Genomic DNA, 19,705 nt, shown 5'->3' with positions numbered 1-19,705 from the left:
AGTAGCATCCAGAAAGACAATAAAACACATGATAAACTTACCAATCACATCACATATATCATATACACAACCTTCTTACCTCCCCCATTACCTTACAAACACCTTCAAAATCAATAAAGATTATCTTACCTTTACCGATTAACAGCAGCACCCAACTGCAACTTCTTTCTTCCACAACGACCCAAAAATATTACCAATAGTCTACTAAATTTACTAAGGAGTAGAAAAAATGGCCACCCAACAAAACTATAAAAAGATGATCTCTCCATAGGAATCAAAGGGAAAAATTAGCAGAACATTTATGAAAATGTTTATTAAAATGGTTAAAAAAAAAAATGTGACACGTACAACAATTTTCCAAAATGTATGTAAAACTTGTAAAATATACACCAAATAAAATTATAACATATGTCATATCATTTAATATATATTTGAAATATTTATATTAAATAACACTATAAGAAATTATGTAAAATATGTTTGTTAAAGATAGTTAAAAAATGCATGTTTAAATTTTTTGATATTACTGAAAATATATTCAGAAACATTTGTACTGTATTTGTGTATCAACTATTAAAAAGAGTGTTATATATTAAATAAGAAATTTGCAATTTTTATTTCTAATAAATATATACCAAAAATAAGAAAACGCCTGCTCTACTAATACTTATTAATATTAAAATAATGATGAATTGCAAATGCAATGCTTTTTAACCATACCAATGAAAAGACTACTTTTACAAATTATTTATTGCTAAAAATGTAACATATGCTAGTCTCACTTCACTACAAACAAAGTAAACACATATCTATAACACTAAAAGCCCAATTCCGATCCCATTAGGAAGGCATCCAGACGGGTTCCGGAACAAACAAATCTGAATTAGGGGCTATGTTTCTGACCTAATCGTCCCCCGTTCCGAACGACCAAGTACAATGCGAAGATCTCATCCACACCAGCCGAATCATTTCCGAACCCCGATCCTGTCAGTCCAAGTCGTTCGGAGCCAAATCACGCCGTGCAATAAGGTCGTCTTCCAAATGAGCAAGTAAGATGCACGATTCTGACAGCTGTACTGACTTGGTTTTGGCAAGATGAAAAGGCTTTGGGAATTGGAGTTCATGGGGGCCATAGCAGGCCCCCCCTTCACCCAGGGCCCTCTGATTCGGTCGTGGGGGGTGCCCATGGGTCTCCTGATCCAAGGATGCACAGTGTGACGGGCACTGTGGGGTGCCCGCCTCACGGTGTGCGCTTTTCCCCTCCCACTCCTTTTTGCAATGGGAGCCTGTGTACGTGTTCGGTACATAGGCTCCCATAGGGTTCAATGGGAGTCCGAGCGAACCGAGTCCGTCACTATACTGATGAATCGAAATCGGTCGCACTGACTCCCGGAGCGTGATTCGCTTTGAAAGCTCTCCGGAACTGAGTCGTTCAGAGGGCTTTCCTAACAGGATTGGAATTGGGCTCTAAGGATCTGAATACGAGTTTGGTATTCTCACCGTCATACCGCCGCCACGGAGATCACAAGAAGACCGCAGCGGTCTCCTGCCACCATATTACAATGTCACCACTGGTCCAGCAGTGGTGTTTTTGATGGCCTGAATATATTTTCCTATATGTGGATGCAGGTGTGTATATTTTGACTACACAAGTGTTAAATGTGCACATATGTATGACACATGTGAAACAATACCTACTACCAGCACTTTCCCATTGCAGGAGTCCAGACCATATGTGCTCAGATCAGTCAATGGGTAAATACTGCAAACGGACTTACCTGGATTTCTGTGACAACAGGGTTGTTTTCTTCAGGGTCAAGATGCTGATGTGAAGGGGGGCCCTGGAAGAAGGGATCCACATGGAAGACTGAAGGGAACAACAGGAAATGGGAAAGTATGCCCTCCAGTTCCTTCAGTTCCACTGACTAGAAGCAGATTGTCTTCCCGCCACAGTCAGATCCAGGGAAAGCTTACTCATAATTCGGACGGTGGTGAACTTGTCTGTACCGCCCTCTGGAAGCTGCTTTACCCCTACTGTGATTGTAGTGGTCTGCGAATGATTGGCCGTGGCAGCGGTGCTCTGCAGTCTTTCATTCTGCAAACTGGCAACATCAAGATATGTCGAGCGGACTGCCAACTAGATCGCACCATTTCCAGTGCCATTTCGATGGCGGTTACCTTACCACCAAATTTGTAATGAGGCCCTAGATAGTTAAACCTTTCTATGCCTACTACAATACAACTTACATCAAAGAAGATTTAGGACACTAAATGGGTTAAAAATACTATTCCCACGCCAATATAAAGTAAGTCAGGGAAGATGATGGATACTAAATGGGCAACATTTACTGTTTCCACTCCAATATAACTTAACTCAGAGAAGGTGCTGGACACTAAAGAGGCAAATTGACAATTCCACTTGCAATAAAACGTGTTTCAGGGAAGGTTATAGAAACTAAAAAGGTTAAATATACTATTACCATTCCAAGATAAGATAAGTTGGAGAAGGTATTGGACACTGAAGGGGCAACATTTACTATTATCAATCCAATCTAACGTAACTAAGGAAAGGTGCTGGACACTAAAGAGGCACCATTCTCCATTTCCAGTGCAAAAAAACGAATATCAGGGAAGATTTTGATCGCAAAAAGGGTAAAATATACTAATCCCACTCCAAGTTAAAATAAGTCAGGGAAAGTTTTGGACACTAAAGGGATAATCCCACTCCAATCTAACTTAAATCTAACTTAACTCAGGGAAGGTGCTGGACACTACAGAGGAAACATTGACCATTCTCACTGAAATAAAATGTATCTCAGGGAAGGTTTTGAACACTAACAGGGTTACATATGCTATTCCTACTCCAAAATAAATTCACTCAAGGAAGGTGTTGGACACTAAAGGGGCACGTTTACTATTCCCACTACAATCTAACTTAACTCAGGGAAGATGCTGGACCTAAAGAGGCAACATTGACCGTTCCATCTGCAATAAAAATTATCTCAGGGAAGGTTTTGGACACTATCAGGGTTAAATATACTATTCCTACTGCAAGATAAATTAACTCATGGAATGTGTTGGACACTAAAGGGGCAATATTTACTATTCCCACTCCAATATTAATCCAACACTCCACTCTCCCAAAAATTCAAAATTAAATGTATTAAATGTAATAAATACACATCTAAAAATAAACACTAATGCATGTTTTTTTAAATACTCTCTACCCTATCGAACCAACGAAATTCTTTTTAACTATTTTTGTTTTTTAAATGAACATAAAAAAGACACAGTAATACTTAATTTTATTAAATACTTCCCACCCGTATCCTCTATGAACCCAACATCCTGCTCCAATTTTTTTTTAATTAAAAAATTACCGTATAAATATATATTCACTAATACATTACTTTAAAAGAACTTCCCATCCTTTCCCCCATGAACCTAATATCCTGCTCTCAAAAATATAATTATAGTAAATAAAGAAATAAAAAAATAATCTACAGAAATAATTGTTATAAAAAACATTACAAAAAAAATTAGAAACAATTACTATCAAGAAAAAAACAGAATAAGAACACAAATACAATATATTACATACTATTTACCACTAAAAATATCATATTATTTCAACCATATTAACTACATCAATATTAAACACATCGATAATATATACAACACCTAAAACAATATTTTTTAATACAATATTTATGTATCGCGAAATTCTTGACACAATATTAATGTCACATCTAACTCCTATTAATTTAATGTATCACAGAGAAACTATAATGAAAGCTTGGATTGTTTGCTGAGCACACAAGACAAATCCTAGTAACTACCAATAACAAATAACATTGGACTACCCACAAAGCTTGGGTTCCAGAGCAGCATGCTGACTGGAATAAAGCGCTTTAATGCCTTGTCAGGAGTAGTAAGCTCTACATAAATGCAATTGAATTTGCAATTGCAATTACAACTGCAATGTAATAAATGTATTATTTTGAACATTCCACAAGGCTAACTCTGTGCCACTTGATGTGTTAAAGTATGATTGTTTATTGCCCAGCATTAACCACTGACCACTGGAGTTTAGCTTTCAGGTGTAATCAAAGTGTACTAGGGACCAGGGTCCCTGTGAAATATGGAAAATAATTCCTGGGAGCATGTGAAATATGTGTCTCATCTTCATAATTACATTCTTTAACGACTCTTTACAGCTTCAACATTGTTTATTGTTTAATCAATATTCAATTCCTAAAAGCTATAGAAAACCTGAACATTCTAAATCCAATGATTTCCAATTATTAACTGAGGTTGACAGAAAACAAGCTCTACGCTTACTTGACTGAAGGAATTTTGGTTAAAATTATACATTCTTACACAATTAAGTATTTTTGCTGTCTATAGGCAATCAAACAGCACCAACCCTTGCCTTTACCTGAGGTGTCACAGTAGACAGTATAAGACAAGGGATCCAGATGCAACACGATCCAGGACAGGCAGGTTGAGATTAAAGAGGTACCAGAAAACCACTGGATCCCAGAATCAACCAGAGCATGATGGAAGGTAGCAAAAGGCATGCCCACCATGGGAGCCACTCCATCAGCCCACCCCGAGCTGCAGATAGGCCGAAAAGATCCTCAGCATCCTGTATCCCTTGCATCATTAACACTCCATTGAAGTCTATCTAGTTGGCCCATGGAACCTGGAACTGGACTTGAGACTGCTTTGGTGCCTAGGGAACTGTTCCACTACTCCTCAATGGCCCCTCTGACCGTCCCTCCCCCCAGCAGGATTTGGTTGTCCAAAGCAGGCCAGAGTAGTCAGACACAATTATTTCAAAGTTTCCAAACTTTTCAGCTAACAATGTTTTTGAGTGAAAAGCTCAGATTTATGTTTCACTTAGAAATGTACATCTCCTGAATCCGCCAGTGGATTTTGTTCTCTTTGGTGTCTATAAATTCATAAAAATAAAATCTATTGTTATTAATTGGTTTTAAATTTCTTTTCTGTTGCGTGACTTTCTCATATTGTGGATTTGGTTCTTCTTTAAATGCTTTACCCTTGTTCCTTTATTTGAGCCTGACTGCTTGAAGCCACAGCTACCCAGGATTGAGCTACAGTTTAGTAAACGAGCCTGACTGGACCCAAGTTTTTCTTGTGAGTGTATTCCATGGTGGGGTTGCAGAACCACATCATATGATACACCGCAATTCCTCATATGTGTATTTGTCTGGATGCAAAAAAAAGAAAGAAAAAATTCACAAAGAGACACCAAAATACTGGTTGGGTGACTTTCTGTGCAATGCTTAATGCCAGGCCCTTGGACAGGATTCCTTGCTACACTTGTTAGGCCACTCCCCATTTTGAGACCGCCCACTTTTTCATTCCACTTAAATTCCTGAGTGTGGCAACCAACGTTGTGGTGCTGAGTTGTTGAAGGGGAAGAAAGCAGTGCAGAGTCATTTTATTGAAATGTTCAGCTGCTGCTCACTAACCCTGCGCTGGTGCACAAACAGGCTACCTAGCACCATACCCAACCTCTGCCCAGTATTCATAAATGTTTGATTGTACAGTTAATGCAAATCTTTACAATCTCAGTGCATATTCTCTAATAAAGAGCAATTATTGAAGTGCTGATAAAAAAGCAATATCTATGTAACACAAGCACATAAAAGAAGTTGAAATACCTTAGAAAAAGATTTGAAAGCAGTATTATCAAATAACATGTTATACATTTAGAAGGACAATGAGATTAGCCATAGACACTGCAGGTGCAGATTACTAAAAATGAATGTGAATGCCGAGGTTATTTAAACATGAGGTAATAAGACCAAAGCAGCAAAAGTCAACATAGTGCAGATAGCACCTTCTAAAAAAGTGTAAAACATGGAAAGGCTCTGAAATGACTATCAATAATAAAGTGTTCCATGATAAAGGAAAATAGCCATAGTGTGCAAAGTTCTTAAAAGCGATCCATAGCAACAAAGTTGGGTGTGACCCCAATAAAGTGTATGTAATGGTTTTTGAAAGGTAAGGAAAACAGTAGTTTGACACTTGTGCTATGCTTCGTAGTGCAAGAGTGCTAGATAAAGTTCAGGTAGGCTGCATAGTTTTGCACATGGTAGAAAACAGAAGCTGCACGCCGCTCCAAGCTTTCTGCGGATGGATTGTATCTGTTCCAGATTCGTGTTTAGGCAGTCTTGTTGAGGTTGTTAAGAAGGTAATGTATTTACCAAATCTACCGTAAGTTCCATCATTGTGAGGACAACGTTCCTAGCTTCATTACAGTTTCTTATGCAGTGGCTTAGGAAGAGTGGTTTCAACAAAATACCACTGGCAGGGAGCAGCACGGGCAACAGCATAATAAGGGGCCAATTCCGATCTCGCTTGGAAGGGCTCCGAACGCGATCCAGCTGGAAAAAGTATGAGCCATACGCGTGTTTTCTGTCCGACTCGTACAGCTGTACGAGCGAGCAAGTACGATGCGAGCAATGCGAAATTCGCTGACCGATTCGTTTCCGGGTCTGAACCGCTCCGCACGTCTCATCCGTAAGCAAACCGTGCCGTGCAATGGAGGCAATTTACGACCGAGCCAGTATGATGCACGTGTTGGACAGCTGGATCGAGCCGAAGTTTCCGGCTCATAAAACCTCCGGGAAGCTGCCTTTGGGGGTCCGCGTCGGACCCCCCGTCACCCGCAGTCTTACGACTCGAACACAGGGGGAGACCCATGGGTCTCCCCAACACAGGCATGAATGGTGCAGATGGCATCGACGCGTACCCACTGTATGGGGGCCCTTGTGCGAGACGTACCCATTCAGTCAATGGGAGCCCATGTACGCATCGTACGACCGGCTCCCATTGACTTCTATGGGAGTCCGACCGAACCGAGTCCGGCTGCATGCGGCCGCATCGTACTCGCTCGGTCGGACTGCAGGAGTCCGGCTCAGTCGGAAAACGCTCCCGATCCGGCTCGGTTGGAGAGCTTTCCGACCCAGATCGGAATCGGCCCCATAGTGGTTAAAAGATTCTCTTTTGAATTCACAAAGCCTGCACTTCACAATATTAGAAAAGGAGGGCCAGTTAGGATTGTTTTCTTTAATTTGAAGCCCATCAACCTTGCAGCCAATATTTGTTTGAGACAGGCTTTCTCAATAGAGTACACAAGGTATGGTTGTGGCTTCAAGTAGGGTGGATCATTATTGGGATGTGAAATTGCAATTGCTTCTAATAGTGGTGTGTTCTTTAGTTTGTCCATGTCGCTTATTTGTGACAATACATGTGTCTGCTTGTTTCAAAATAGATTTAGGAGCTGTGTGCGAGAGCAATGATTTGTTTAGTGAGGGCAGGTCTATTTGTAGGGCATCACATAACACATTTAGATAAGTGGGCCATGCACAGTTCTTAGTTTTAAATATATTCTAAAGCACAGGCTTCCGAGTGTTAGGCATGAGTGTGATACATCTGTAGTAGTATTTTAGAAAGGCACCCATATTGGGCCATAGTTGGCCCTCCAACCTGAATTCAAGTCATATCACACAACCTCTTATATATTGGGGCAGCCTAAAGACTCTCTTATATGCTTTTAAATGGAGCTGTATGATTTTGGTAAGTTGCCACTGGAAGACTTCATGGCCGTAGGTGATTGCAGGTAGTAGGTTAGACCTGAGCACCCTTCGAATTGGGGCAGAAAAAGGGATTTCTAATACCACGTTAAGTTGGAAAAGTCTAGTAGAAATTTGTGAAGCCTTTGCTTTAGCTGGCTCAGGTGGGTTTTTATATGGCAGTTTGTGGAGCGCCATGTGCCCAAGTAGTTTTAAACTTTTGTCCCAGTGATTTTTTGGGGGCCCGTGGTCCAGCAGTAATTTGATTTCTTGGTCGTCCTCCCAAAGGTTATGACTTTTGTTTTGACTGATTTGCTGTCATTTTATTTGCCTCATTGTACTTGTGGAGGGCATTTAGGTTTTCTGAATCCCAATTTTTGTATGGTCCAGCAGGACAATTTCATCGGCATATTGAGGTATAGTGATCTTAACCTCTCCAATTTTTGGCAGAATAAATTATCTTGTTTTAGGGCCGCTGACAAGTCCGCAGTATACAGATGAAATAACGTATGAGCAAGGACAAAGCCCTACTTTAATCCATTATTCATACAGATATTCCTCATTATTACTGTTTGGGCCAGCTCAACCCTCACCCATGTTGAGGTGTACAAGGATATAATCGCAGTAAGAAGATTGTTCGGTATACCTTAGACCTGAAGTGTCCTCCATAGGTTGCCACTATCCACTGAGTCAAATGCTGCCAAGTAATCGTGCAAGTGCAAACTCTGAATAAATGTGGCCCTACGTTTCAGTTAAGCATGGTCAGCCGAAAGATTAGAAAAAACAGCTGCTTTACATGGTGAACATTATTACAGCAGAAATCTTGACTGTCCAACTCAATTTACCTTGGATGGTAGGAAATTACCCACACTGCCCATGCTTGAAATGCCTTTGCATTCAACCACTGAGGCAAGGTAGGTTGTATCAGCACACGGCCGAAAGAGTAGCACAGTAGAGGTACAAAAGTCCAAAAGACAGGAGAGAGCCCCACCACAGATCCACATGGTCAGGTGACAAAAAAAGAGAAAAACAGAAACAAAAGTTTAGATTAGCTGATCCGGCTAGGTCGACGCAGTACCATCTTCAGGAGAAGGGAAAAAAACAGGCAGTGTTATGGGTGTTAATCTCTGATGTCATCCTGTTATTATTACGAGAGACCTGAGGGGCAGGATCAGCGAGGAGGGTGACAAGGATTTGTTCGTTTAAGCTAGTTTAGGCCGTGCCTTAGGGAAAGATGAAGACACGTCATGAAGTGAAGAGATATGAGGGGGCCTAGGAGGGCTAAGGAAGAGCACCCTTCTTTCTTGATTACTGGTAGACTTTGGTATGCCAGTAAGTAGGCCTGAGTTAGAAATGAAAGCGGCTAGGGTATTTTCACTCGAAAAGTGGCAGAGCGTGGCGTTAGCCTCCTTGGCTTAACACCACGCTCCACCACATCTGAAACGCAATGCTGCATTGTATTTACAAGAATACGGTGCAGCCCTGCGTTTCCCCCTGCACTGGTGCTAATTTAGCTGCCTAGCACCAATGCAGGCACCCTTGACCCATAGTGCAAGGGTGCCTGTGTTGCAGGGGGAATGATTGTTTATGTGCAGGAAGGTATCCCTTTTTGCACATAAACAATCAGTAATGGGGCTTTGTAACTTCTGTGTGACCAAACATAGAAGTTGCAAAACATACATTTTTCCAATGATTGTTTATGTGCAAGAAGATGTACTTCCTGTACAAAAGCTATCAATGGCGTTTTTCTGTTTCTATGTGTGCTGCACAATGCAGTACACATGGAAACAGCAAAAACAAGGAGATACAAACATTTTTTCCTCATTTTGCCTATTTAAGGCCAGGTTTTTCTTGTTTTTTTGGCACTGCCTCCTATTTACGCCACCCTTGTAAATAGGGGGCAGCGTCAAAATCAATGGGTGTTGCGGTGGAATACCCACCGCAACACCCATTGCCCTCCCCATTCATGCCAAGTGTAGCTTGAAAGGGGGCCTTATTTACAAAGCATCAGCTTAAGTGGTTTAATGCTGCCTTGTGAATAAGGCGAAGCCCCTATCGCCACGAGAACATCTTAAAAAGTAACGTTGTGGTGGCAATAGGGGCTTGTAAATATGCCCCTCTGTATCAGCATTTAGCTCAACGTTCAATTAGCTCAGGCTGCAAATTATAATGAATACAAAGATGGCACTATAATCCACTTGTTAGTCCGATAATAAGTACAAATCCTCAAAATCGATATTTTCCCCATTTTGGTCAACCTCTCTACTGTCACTCATCAAAAGACAGCAAATCAAATTTCATGGACCGCTTGTGGCCTGGCCTACTATATATGTAAAATGACGTGGTGGTCTATGGACAGTTCGCACAGGACCCTTCACCAATTCCCTAGAACGCACCCCCGCAACCGGTCATCAGTTTCACTGCGGTAACAGTTTCATCAGAGATGGGAAGAAACAGCGTGAGGAGTTTGCATCTGCTCGGGTGCACACTGATGAAAAGATGGCCTGACGCAGCATCACTCAAGTGAAGGCACCTGGGACAGCCAGGAGCAGATCATTAATCTCTTGCTTCTGCAATCAACAATTTAGTGATTGCGCCCTGTCCGATCCTAACAGGTGCCCAGAGGTGATCCATCCAGATGCAGCAATATATTACACACGAATAAATTAAAAAGCGATGCCTTGTCAAAGTGGACTCAACCAACTTTCAAAGGTTTGGTAATTCACACAGACAAGTTATAATTGCGAAAAAATATATAATATTTTATATAAATCTTCAATTAACGTCTTATCCGCTGACGCACAGCAAGATAAAGGCACCCCTCCTCTGTTGTAAATCTGAATTACGAGATTTTTAAAAAAGAAGTAGAAAAGCAGAGTACAGTGATTTGATAAATATCTTAATCGCGGAAGCAATTTGTAAAACGTGGACTCGGAGGCGGGAGTAAAACGTGCATGAATTATATTTTCCCATCTTCATATTCAGATGAGCAATGGAGGCTTCGGTGGATTATGTTTACGGCTAAAATCCATAATCTGCTCGACCAGTCTTCCGATTTCGTTCAAAATTATTGACGTCTGCATCTCTTTTCCTTGTTGTCGTCGGTTGTGCGGAAATAGTTACACCTTTCTCAGCCCCAACGGTAAGGAGATTGGTATGAACAGATAATGTCACGAGCTCATGCAGACGGCTGCAGGATTAGCCTTTCAGCGAAGCGTCACTGTCGGTGGCCATCATTACTAATCCTCGCTGTCTTTTAGAGGCGAGGAACATCAAAAATGGCGCCCATCTGCTGGCCCTGTGGCATCTCTGCAGAGCCGGACTGTGCTTGGATAGCGACCTGGGTGGAAACAAATTTGAAATTCTTGCTGCTTCTAGTGAAAAAATTAAGACAGCAGGGAGCTCAGTTTTTTTGTGTTGCCATAGTCCAGCATGGTGGTGATAAGGGTTTGTGAGACGTTTCTGCAAGCATTGGTGTGGAGCAATTTAAAGATCTGTTTGAGTATCTTGAGTGCGTGGAAGCAGCAAAAAGAGACTGCGTTCACTTGGCCTGTCATGGTGAGTGGGTTGTTGAGTATTACTCTGAGGTTCTTTTGTGTGGTTGCCGGGAGGGTCTAAGTTCACAAGACCACCAGGTGGAATACCAGAACGAGGTGTCTTTAACGAAGATTACTACTGCAGAAGATGGTCTACCTTAAACTTGAGGCAGTTGTTTTTCATTCATCTGGCGACTTTGGTCATGCAGGAGGAGAAATTGATCCAGATGTATGCAGTCTTTTTTGGAGAGGGAGGAAATGAACTGGGTGTCTTCTGCATGGGCTGTGGTGTTGATTGCATGGGCACAGATGATGCTGGCAAGTGTGATATTGTAGGCATTGAACATGGTTGGAAAGAGTGAGGATCCTTTTGGAACTCTGAAGCTGAGGCTGATGGCGTCCAAAGGTCATGCTGACTGATTGGGTGTGGCATGTCATAAATGAGCAAATCCAGGGAAGTGTAGGTCCTTGGATCCCAGCTTCATGCAGTCGTTAGGTAAAGATGGGGTGGGAGATGGGGATAAAGGCTACAGATGGATCTAGTAGGATAAAGGCCGTGATGTCACCTTTGTCCATTATCATGTGTATGTCATTTTAAGTGGTCTCTGTACTCTGATTGGGCCTCACTTCACATTAAGAAGCATCCAGGAGGTGGTTGTCATTGAGGTAGGCGGCTAGGCATTTGTTTATTGTCTTCTCCATTACTTTTACAGGATAGGGTAACAGAGAGTTAAACCAGTTTTTGGCTCACATCTTTGGATTTAATGAGAGTTTCTTGAGGAGGGGAGTACTGTGGCGTATTTTCAGGCATCCAGGTATTTGGCTATGATAATAGTCATTCAGGATACTGATGAGGGATGCACTGATGGAGTCCTGTCTTTTGATGGAGACCAGGTGAGGGAAGATGTCCAAGGGTGCTCCGGAGCGTATTCACAGCATCGTCGTTGCTCTTTATTGAGTGGTGATGGTTGGCCAGAAGATCAGGATTGTCCTCTGGGTATTGGTTGAGATGGGTAGTAATGCTCCAAGGGTAGAAGGGTCCGGTTGGGGCTGCAAGTTGTTGAAAATGCTGGTGAATTTGTTGCTGAAGAGTAGAGAAAGCTGGGTGCAGGGGTCCTGAGAAGGGGTTACGTTGGTGGAGCTTTCTTCCAGAGAGGTGGAGTCTTTCATTATGGCGAAGATTTTCATGGTGCTGAATTTTATATGATCGGTGAGCGCAGAACACTTGGTGGCCCTAATTTACTGATGGTAGTTCTGAGGGTGAATGTGTATGTTCTCATATCGGTATTGTCCTAACTTTGACTCTATCTGCGTTCACATTGCTTGCAGTGTCATTCAGTGAGCCTGAGCTCTTCTGTGTATCAGCTTGCTTGCAGCCTGTTTTTCTTAGCTTTGAGAGAAGCCAGAGAGTCTGCACAGGAGGTTATTTAGGCTTGCAGCTGCAGATGGATTCTGGGAGGTTGTTGTGTTGAGGCTAGTGATGTAGGAGTTCGGAAGACCAGGGTGTTTTTGAGATCTTCTTCCAGTCCCATCATGAAGATTTGGCAATGGTGTTTCTGCAGTGTTGTGAGATGCGGATGCTGAAATTCATGAGTGCATGGTCCAACCGGGTGATCTGCGTGGACTTGTGTGTGTAATGTGCTGTCGCTGAATCTGGTGATGATGAGGTCCACTAGGTGTCTGGTGGTGTGTGTGGGGACTTGCACTCACTGGGTAAGTCCAAGGTTGAACAGGTCCTTGATGAGGTTGGTCGTGTTGGGATTGGTGTCGTCCTCCGGGTGGTAGTTGAGGTCACCGAGGAGGATGAAAGCACTGGAGTCTAGGATCAGGGGGCTAAAATTCTGCATTGGCACTGCCAAATCTGGTGCATGCTCTGGGGGGGGGGGCGGTATACAAGGGTGCCACTCATGGTGTAGTTGGCATTGCTGGGGAGTTGGAAGGTCATTTGAGATCGATTGTGTGGTACATGGACATCTTACTGGAAGAAAATATCTAGCACCTCACGAGTTAACACATGCCTTGTACATGGTTTTGAGTTGTACAGCTTAATTTGGTCCATTAATAATATTAATTATTGTTTGCAGCTTATCAGCTACCAACTGCACCATAAAGTGAAAATTAACATATGAGGGAGGGCCTTTACAAAAAACTGTTTTTAAAAAATTCAGAAAACTAGTCATCGTAGTTTTCCTCCATTGATTTCAATATATTTCCACTTTTGATATCTTATAAAAAATGCCTTGTAATGCTCATGGTAATCTACGCAGATCATAAATTCTTATGACTATTTTTTGTCATTTTCCCATATAGTGCAATCCTACCACGATGCGGCTTTCAAATCACTGTTACCTTGCCCATACAATGCCTGTAGATTATTGCATGCATGTATTGGAAGGGCGTTCGTTTATCACACCAGTATGCACAGAATATGATGCTGGTGAGTGTCATGTAGATGCTTGTTTTTTTGCAGCGGGATTGAGTCAATATAACAGGTAGATAAATGGATGAGATCTAGACTCCAGGGCTGGAATGAGGCACGGATTATGAATTTAGGGCAGTGGGGAATTGTGTAAACAGTGGCAGGGTATATGTTCAAATGTGCCAAGGAGGAACTATATATAGTTGCAGCTGTTGTGCCTGGAGCCCAGAAATTTGTTCCAGTTTTCGAATACCAAGCAGCAAGCACAGCCAAGTAATAAACTTTGGATCAATTCTTGAATCTTACCAGAACAGATCAGTGTAACCATCTGCCGTGTACAAAGCCTGCGTTCATTAGACAGGCTTTGTACTTCAACATATTTGAGGTGATGATGTAATATGTTTAAGTAAGTATTCTGACTTGATTGCGATGGTATCGACGTTGTGTGTTTCAGTCAGTGCTCCAACACATTTGTGTCTTAATGAGATTGTGTATTTGAGTCAGTACTCCAACTAGTTTGTGGTGGCAAAGAGACTGATTAGGATCGCTCATTGTCACAACCATACGTAGATAGCAGCTTATACACAGATACAGCACTGGTTATGAGTGAACAAGTGATTATGGCGAGTGTATAAGGACGAAATAATCAACATGCTGCGGCCCAATGGACTGCCAAACTTGTAATTAGGCCCTAAGTACAATCTGATGGTGTATAGCAGACATATCCTATGTGGTAAATAACACTGCCCCTTAGATTTGTGACTAACATCTTCAAGATGTTAGGTAAGGTTTCTTAGTCAACCCACATATTGTGATAGAGATCACGAAAATCAACGCAGAGATGTAGGGAATTATTTCTCCAGCTGGCCATGACAATTGGAGCTAACCACTCAAAGCTTTCAATTGATTCCATCATGTGCAAATTTCACAATTTGTTCAATGTCCCTCAGAGATTTTCCCCCCCATTTTCTGTTTGTGAAATGATTTTGTGCTGGAAGACCTTCAACTTTCCCAAGTGTTCTGAAAAAACATCCAGGAACTTCCCCAACCATAAGATTTTAACACAGTTAACATTTAGGAGATTAGACTTTTTAGTCTTGGACAGAACTCTCTCAAAATGATTTGAGCCAAAGATGATGCCCATTTCCCCTTGATCATTCCACCCAACTAGGATAGAACTTTCACATGCCATATGCACAGCACTTTTGGTTGGTTTACCTTCAAAGTTCAAAATCAGAAGAAATACACCTTGGATATTAATCCTTTGTCCACCATATGAGAACAATTTGTTCAGTGATTTTCTTTTCATTCCAGTGGTTGAAATTGTTTCAAGTTATCCCATCCTGTCAATGTGAAGCATGAACCAGAATGTGCCATTAAGTGTAATTCAAATCTATTCAGACTGAGCTGGCAATGTGTCAGCTTCCTCTTGGATGAATCAAGAAGATGCATGTGAATATTGTATTCCTCTATCGCAACTTGGATACTCTTATCACCATCCTCACTTATGCTAAGAACAACTTGCTCACAATTTTCACCCAGTTCATTAACATTCAATATCAAAGATTTATGTGCATTATGGTAAACTCTTTCAAAGTGAGATTTACAATTGCACTTGAATCAAGTCTGAAACACTGCTGAATAATGTTTAGCAGCCTCACATGACTGTGACTTCCACATGTAAATCAAATCATATTATTTTTGTCTGGATCTTTTTGTTGGGGACCATTGGATCAATGTTTTAATTTAATTGCTTGACAATTTCTAGTGTGTTTACTTCCTCTTCCTTCTCCAGTCTCTATCCTTGTGCAAAACAAGGAACTCACTGATGCAGAGATCTCCCTGAAATGGATAGCTTTGACAAGTCTGGTTGTTTCATGGATAGCACCCTTTCCTAATTTTTCTGATTGGGCATTCACTCAATTGGTTGATCACAAATTATTTAATCTTTAAATTTACAATAATTTCATATGGTAGCCAAAGTTTTTAGAAGAGAGGCAAAATCATCAATACATTCTCCTAGTTGTTCTGCTCTCCGTACTAATTTTTGTATTTCCAGAACTACACTTTTGCATTTAGAGAATTGTTTATCCAGCATTTTGATTTAGGTAACATATTCATCAAGAGTTTCTGTATTTATGAATTTGCCAGTTGGATTTTGTTGGCTTGAGTAAATTGTTACCTATTGAAGTGGTAAAACTTTCAAAATGGTTCTCCGGTCACAACCTAATTTGTATAGAAGATGCGTTTTTTCCTTTTTTTTGGTGAACGTCTCACCATCAATGGCTTCCAGAAGTGACTGAAACACCTCCTTCGGGCTAGGCCAGTCTAACGGTGGTGTTCCTGAGGCTAACATTGTTGGTGAGTGAGCAGTGATGTCTTCCACTTAATTGTGTAATTGATAGAATAAGTCACTGAACATTCCTGGAGATTTGTAAAAACACAAGTAATACTGATAACACTAATTAACTATTGAAGTCTGTTGGTTCCTGATGCCAGCTATCATATTAACATTTGTCATGTACACAAGATATGCGCTATCCAAAATTGCAATCCTCATGCTATTGACACGTTTGATCTAATTATAGGGGATACTTATAACAATGTTCCAAAGGCAATCGCTCAGAAACATTAACTTTGCAGGAATTATCCCATTCAAAGACCTTGCTATCACAATAATTGATTTGAAGGATTTTTAAGTTTCATCATTCTGTACATAGCATGAATAAAGTGATAATGTCAAAAACAGACAAAGCGCATAATCATTTTATATTTTCATCATCAGGATGTAAATATCAAAATAGAAACCCTTGGAAAAATAAATTGGATAGATTTATCAGAGTCTGGTAATCAATGCAAACATGGTTATGACAGAAAAGTTGATATTTCGACCCTTTAACATCATTTGACCGGTTCAAACTCAGGATAGAATTGTAGTGACCTAAGCCAAAAGGAACATGAGACAATGCATTGTGTAAAAAAGATGATCAGTGTGTCACCATTATACATAAATGAGCCGTGGTGTCCTGAATATAACCATCTAGGTTCCGGTGTGCGCCAGTCACAGATCCAAACTCAGCATGGTCGTAGATTTTTCTGTCTTGACCATATTTGCATTGATTGACAGAATTTATTTAAGGCAACTACACCACAAAACCACAAAACCAACAAATGTGGCTGTGCATCTGGCTCAGCCAATAAAAACAACTAACACATCCCATTGACAGATGCCCCTGAAACACATAAACTACAAATCGCAGCTCAACACTGACAACACACCTGACATGAATACTCCTTTTGGACACACCCACATAGCTGAGCATAAAACCAGCCCCTGCCTTTCCACAATTCCCAGCAAAACCCCAGAAGTGAAGGGCCCCACCTTACTACACAAAGGATAGGCAAACCTGCACACATCACCACATCACAAACACACCCACACCGACACCACACACATCATCATCACCCCCCTACAACTGCACTCCTAACCACTCAGCACATCACACACCATGGCACAGAAGATGTCCAAATTCACTGATGGTAAGTTGTCAGTCATGGTGGATGAGATCATAAGAGTAGAGCCATATATCTTAGGAAGCAGGGTACAACAGACCCCAGCAGCCAGGCAAAATCAAATGTGGCAAAGGATAGTGGACAGAGTCAATGCTGTAGGGAAAGTTCCACACAACAGGAAGGAGATTAGGAAGAGGTGGACTGATCTCAAGAGCAAGGTCAAGGAGAAGAACAGCAAGAACCATGAGTTGGCCAACCAGACTGGCAGTGGACCTCCGATTCCACCAAGAACATTCAGCCCATGGGAGAAGAAGGTGCTGGGTATACTCCACCCAGAGAGTTGCACTGGAATTGAGGGTGGAATGGAGGCTGGTAAGTACCAACAAAACCCTGCCATAAGACTGCAATGTAGTGTCTTGCACAACTATAAAGCACCAGCTCCTAGGCCCAAATTTACCCATGTCCAAAACACTCCCCCAAACAGGTCTCACAGATCCCACATCAACCCCCTCTCATTCAGCACAAATGTACCTAGCAATATTTAAATGGTGGCACATGTACAGGCAGCCAGCACTACAACTCCCACCAGGCCCTCTTGTCCCACAGCTGAGAAGGATGTAGCACTCCACTCCCCCAGAAGCATGTGGCAGCCATTGTTTTACAACAACCAAAACTTACAGGTAGGTAGCCATCTTCCCAGGGAGAGCTGTTTGGGGGTGGGATGCCTTCACTACAACTCCCACCAGGCCCCCTTGTCCCACAGCTGAGCAGGACGTAGCACTCCATTCCCCCAGAAGGATGTGTCAGCCATTGCATTGTTCACCTTCACCTAACAGGTAGGTAGCCATCTTCCCATGGAGGGCTGTTTGTGGGTGGGAGACCTGCACTACAACTCCCACCAGGCCCCTTTTCCCACAGCTGAGCAGGACGTAGCACTCCACTCCCCCAGAAGGATGTGTCAGCCATTGCGTTGTTCACCTTCACCTAACAGGTGGGTAGCCATCTTCCCAGGGAGGGCTGTTTGGGGGTGGGAGGCCTGCACTACAACTCCCACCAGGCCCCCTTGTCCCACAGCTGAGCATGATGTAGCACTCCACTCCCCCAGAAGCATGTGGCAGACGCCATTGCATTGTTCACCTTCACCTAACAGATAGGTAGCCATCTTCCCTGGGAGGGCTGTTTGTGGGTGGGAGGCCTGCACTACAACTCTCACCAGGCCTCCTTGTCCCACAGCTGAGCAGGATGTAGCACTCCACTCCCCCAGACGCATGTGGCAGCCATTGCATTGTTCACCTTCACCTAACAGGTAGGTAGCCATCTTCCCAGGGAGGGCTGTTTGGGGGTGGGAGGCCTTAACTGCAACTCCCACCAGGCCCCCTTGTCCCACAGCTGAGCAGGGTGTAGCACTCCACTCCCCCAGAAGCAGGTGGCAGCCATTGCATTGTTCACCTTCACCAAACAGGTAGGTAGCCATCTTCCCAGGGAGGGCTGTTTGGGGGTGGAAGGCCTGCACTACATCTCCCACCAGGCCCCCTTGTCCCACAGCTGAGCAGGATGTAGCACTCCACTCCCCCAGAAGCACATGGCAGCCATTGCATTGTTCACCTTCACCTAACAGGTGTTTAGCCATCTTCCCAGGGAGGGCTGTTTGGGGGTGGGATGCTTTCACTACAACTCCCACCAGGCCCCCTTTTCCCACAGCTGAGCAGAATGTAGCACTCCACTCCCCCAGAAGCACGTGGCAGCCATTGCATTGTTCACCTTCACCTAACAGGTAGGTAGCCATCTTCCCAGGGAGGGCTGTTTGTGAGTGGGAGGCCTCCACTACAACTCCCACCAGACCCCCTTGTCCCACAGCTGAGCAGGATGTTGCACTCCACTCCCCCAGAAGCATGTGGCAGCCATTCCACTGTTCACCTTCACCTAACAGGTAGGTAGCCATCTCCCCAGGGAGGGGTGTTTGGGGTTGGGAGACCTGCACCACAACTCCCAACAGGCCCCCTTGTCCCACAGCTGAGCAGGATGGAGCATTCCCCACACACTCAAGCATGGGGAAGCTATCACATTGCTATCCTAAAACTTACAGGTAGGTAGGAACTATGTGCCCCACGCTATGCTATCCCAAATGCATGTAGCCACATGCCCACAACAGCAATGTAAATTTTGTAGATGATGACATGTCTGTGTTGTCACACTATGTGTACACTGCACCAAGTTTCAATTCACAACAGACACCATGGACTACTAAGGTATGTACCTCAACATCATGTCATGGTGCACAGTATTTTAGCAGACATGCAAAGCCATTTCGTTGTAAAGTGTTTGTTGCATCTAATGTCACCAATAATAGTATAACATCAAGCTTGTTGCGTGCAACTCAATTGTCATATGACCTCTGTCCAACAGGAGAACAACAATGAACTGCACAGGATGACACCAATATGCAGAGCCATGCCCCACCACCAGAACGTGAGCTCTCTGATGCAGATTCCCTTAATTCTCGGATCTGGATTCTCAAGCTGGCCCCTCTGGTGTGCCAGGGAATAACATGGCTCAAGCCCTCACCGTCACCACCACCACCACGGCAACAACAACTGGGCTGGCCCCTGCCACTACGACCTGTGTGGCAT

The sequence above is a fragment of the Triturus cristatus genome, chromosome 10, assembly GCF_964204655.1.
Source record: "Triturus cristatus chromosome 10, aTriCri1.1, whole genome shotgun sequence".
NCBI lineage: Eukaryota > Metazoa > Chordata > Amphibia > Caudata > Salamandridae > Triturus > Triturus cristatus.
The sequence above is the reverse complement of the archived record's forward strand: the minus strand, read 5'-3'. Positions refer to the sequence as shown.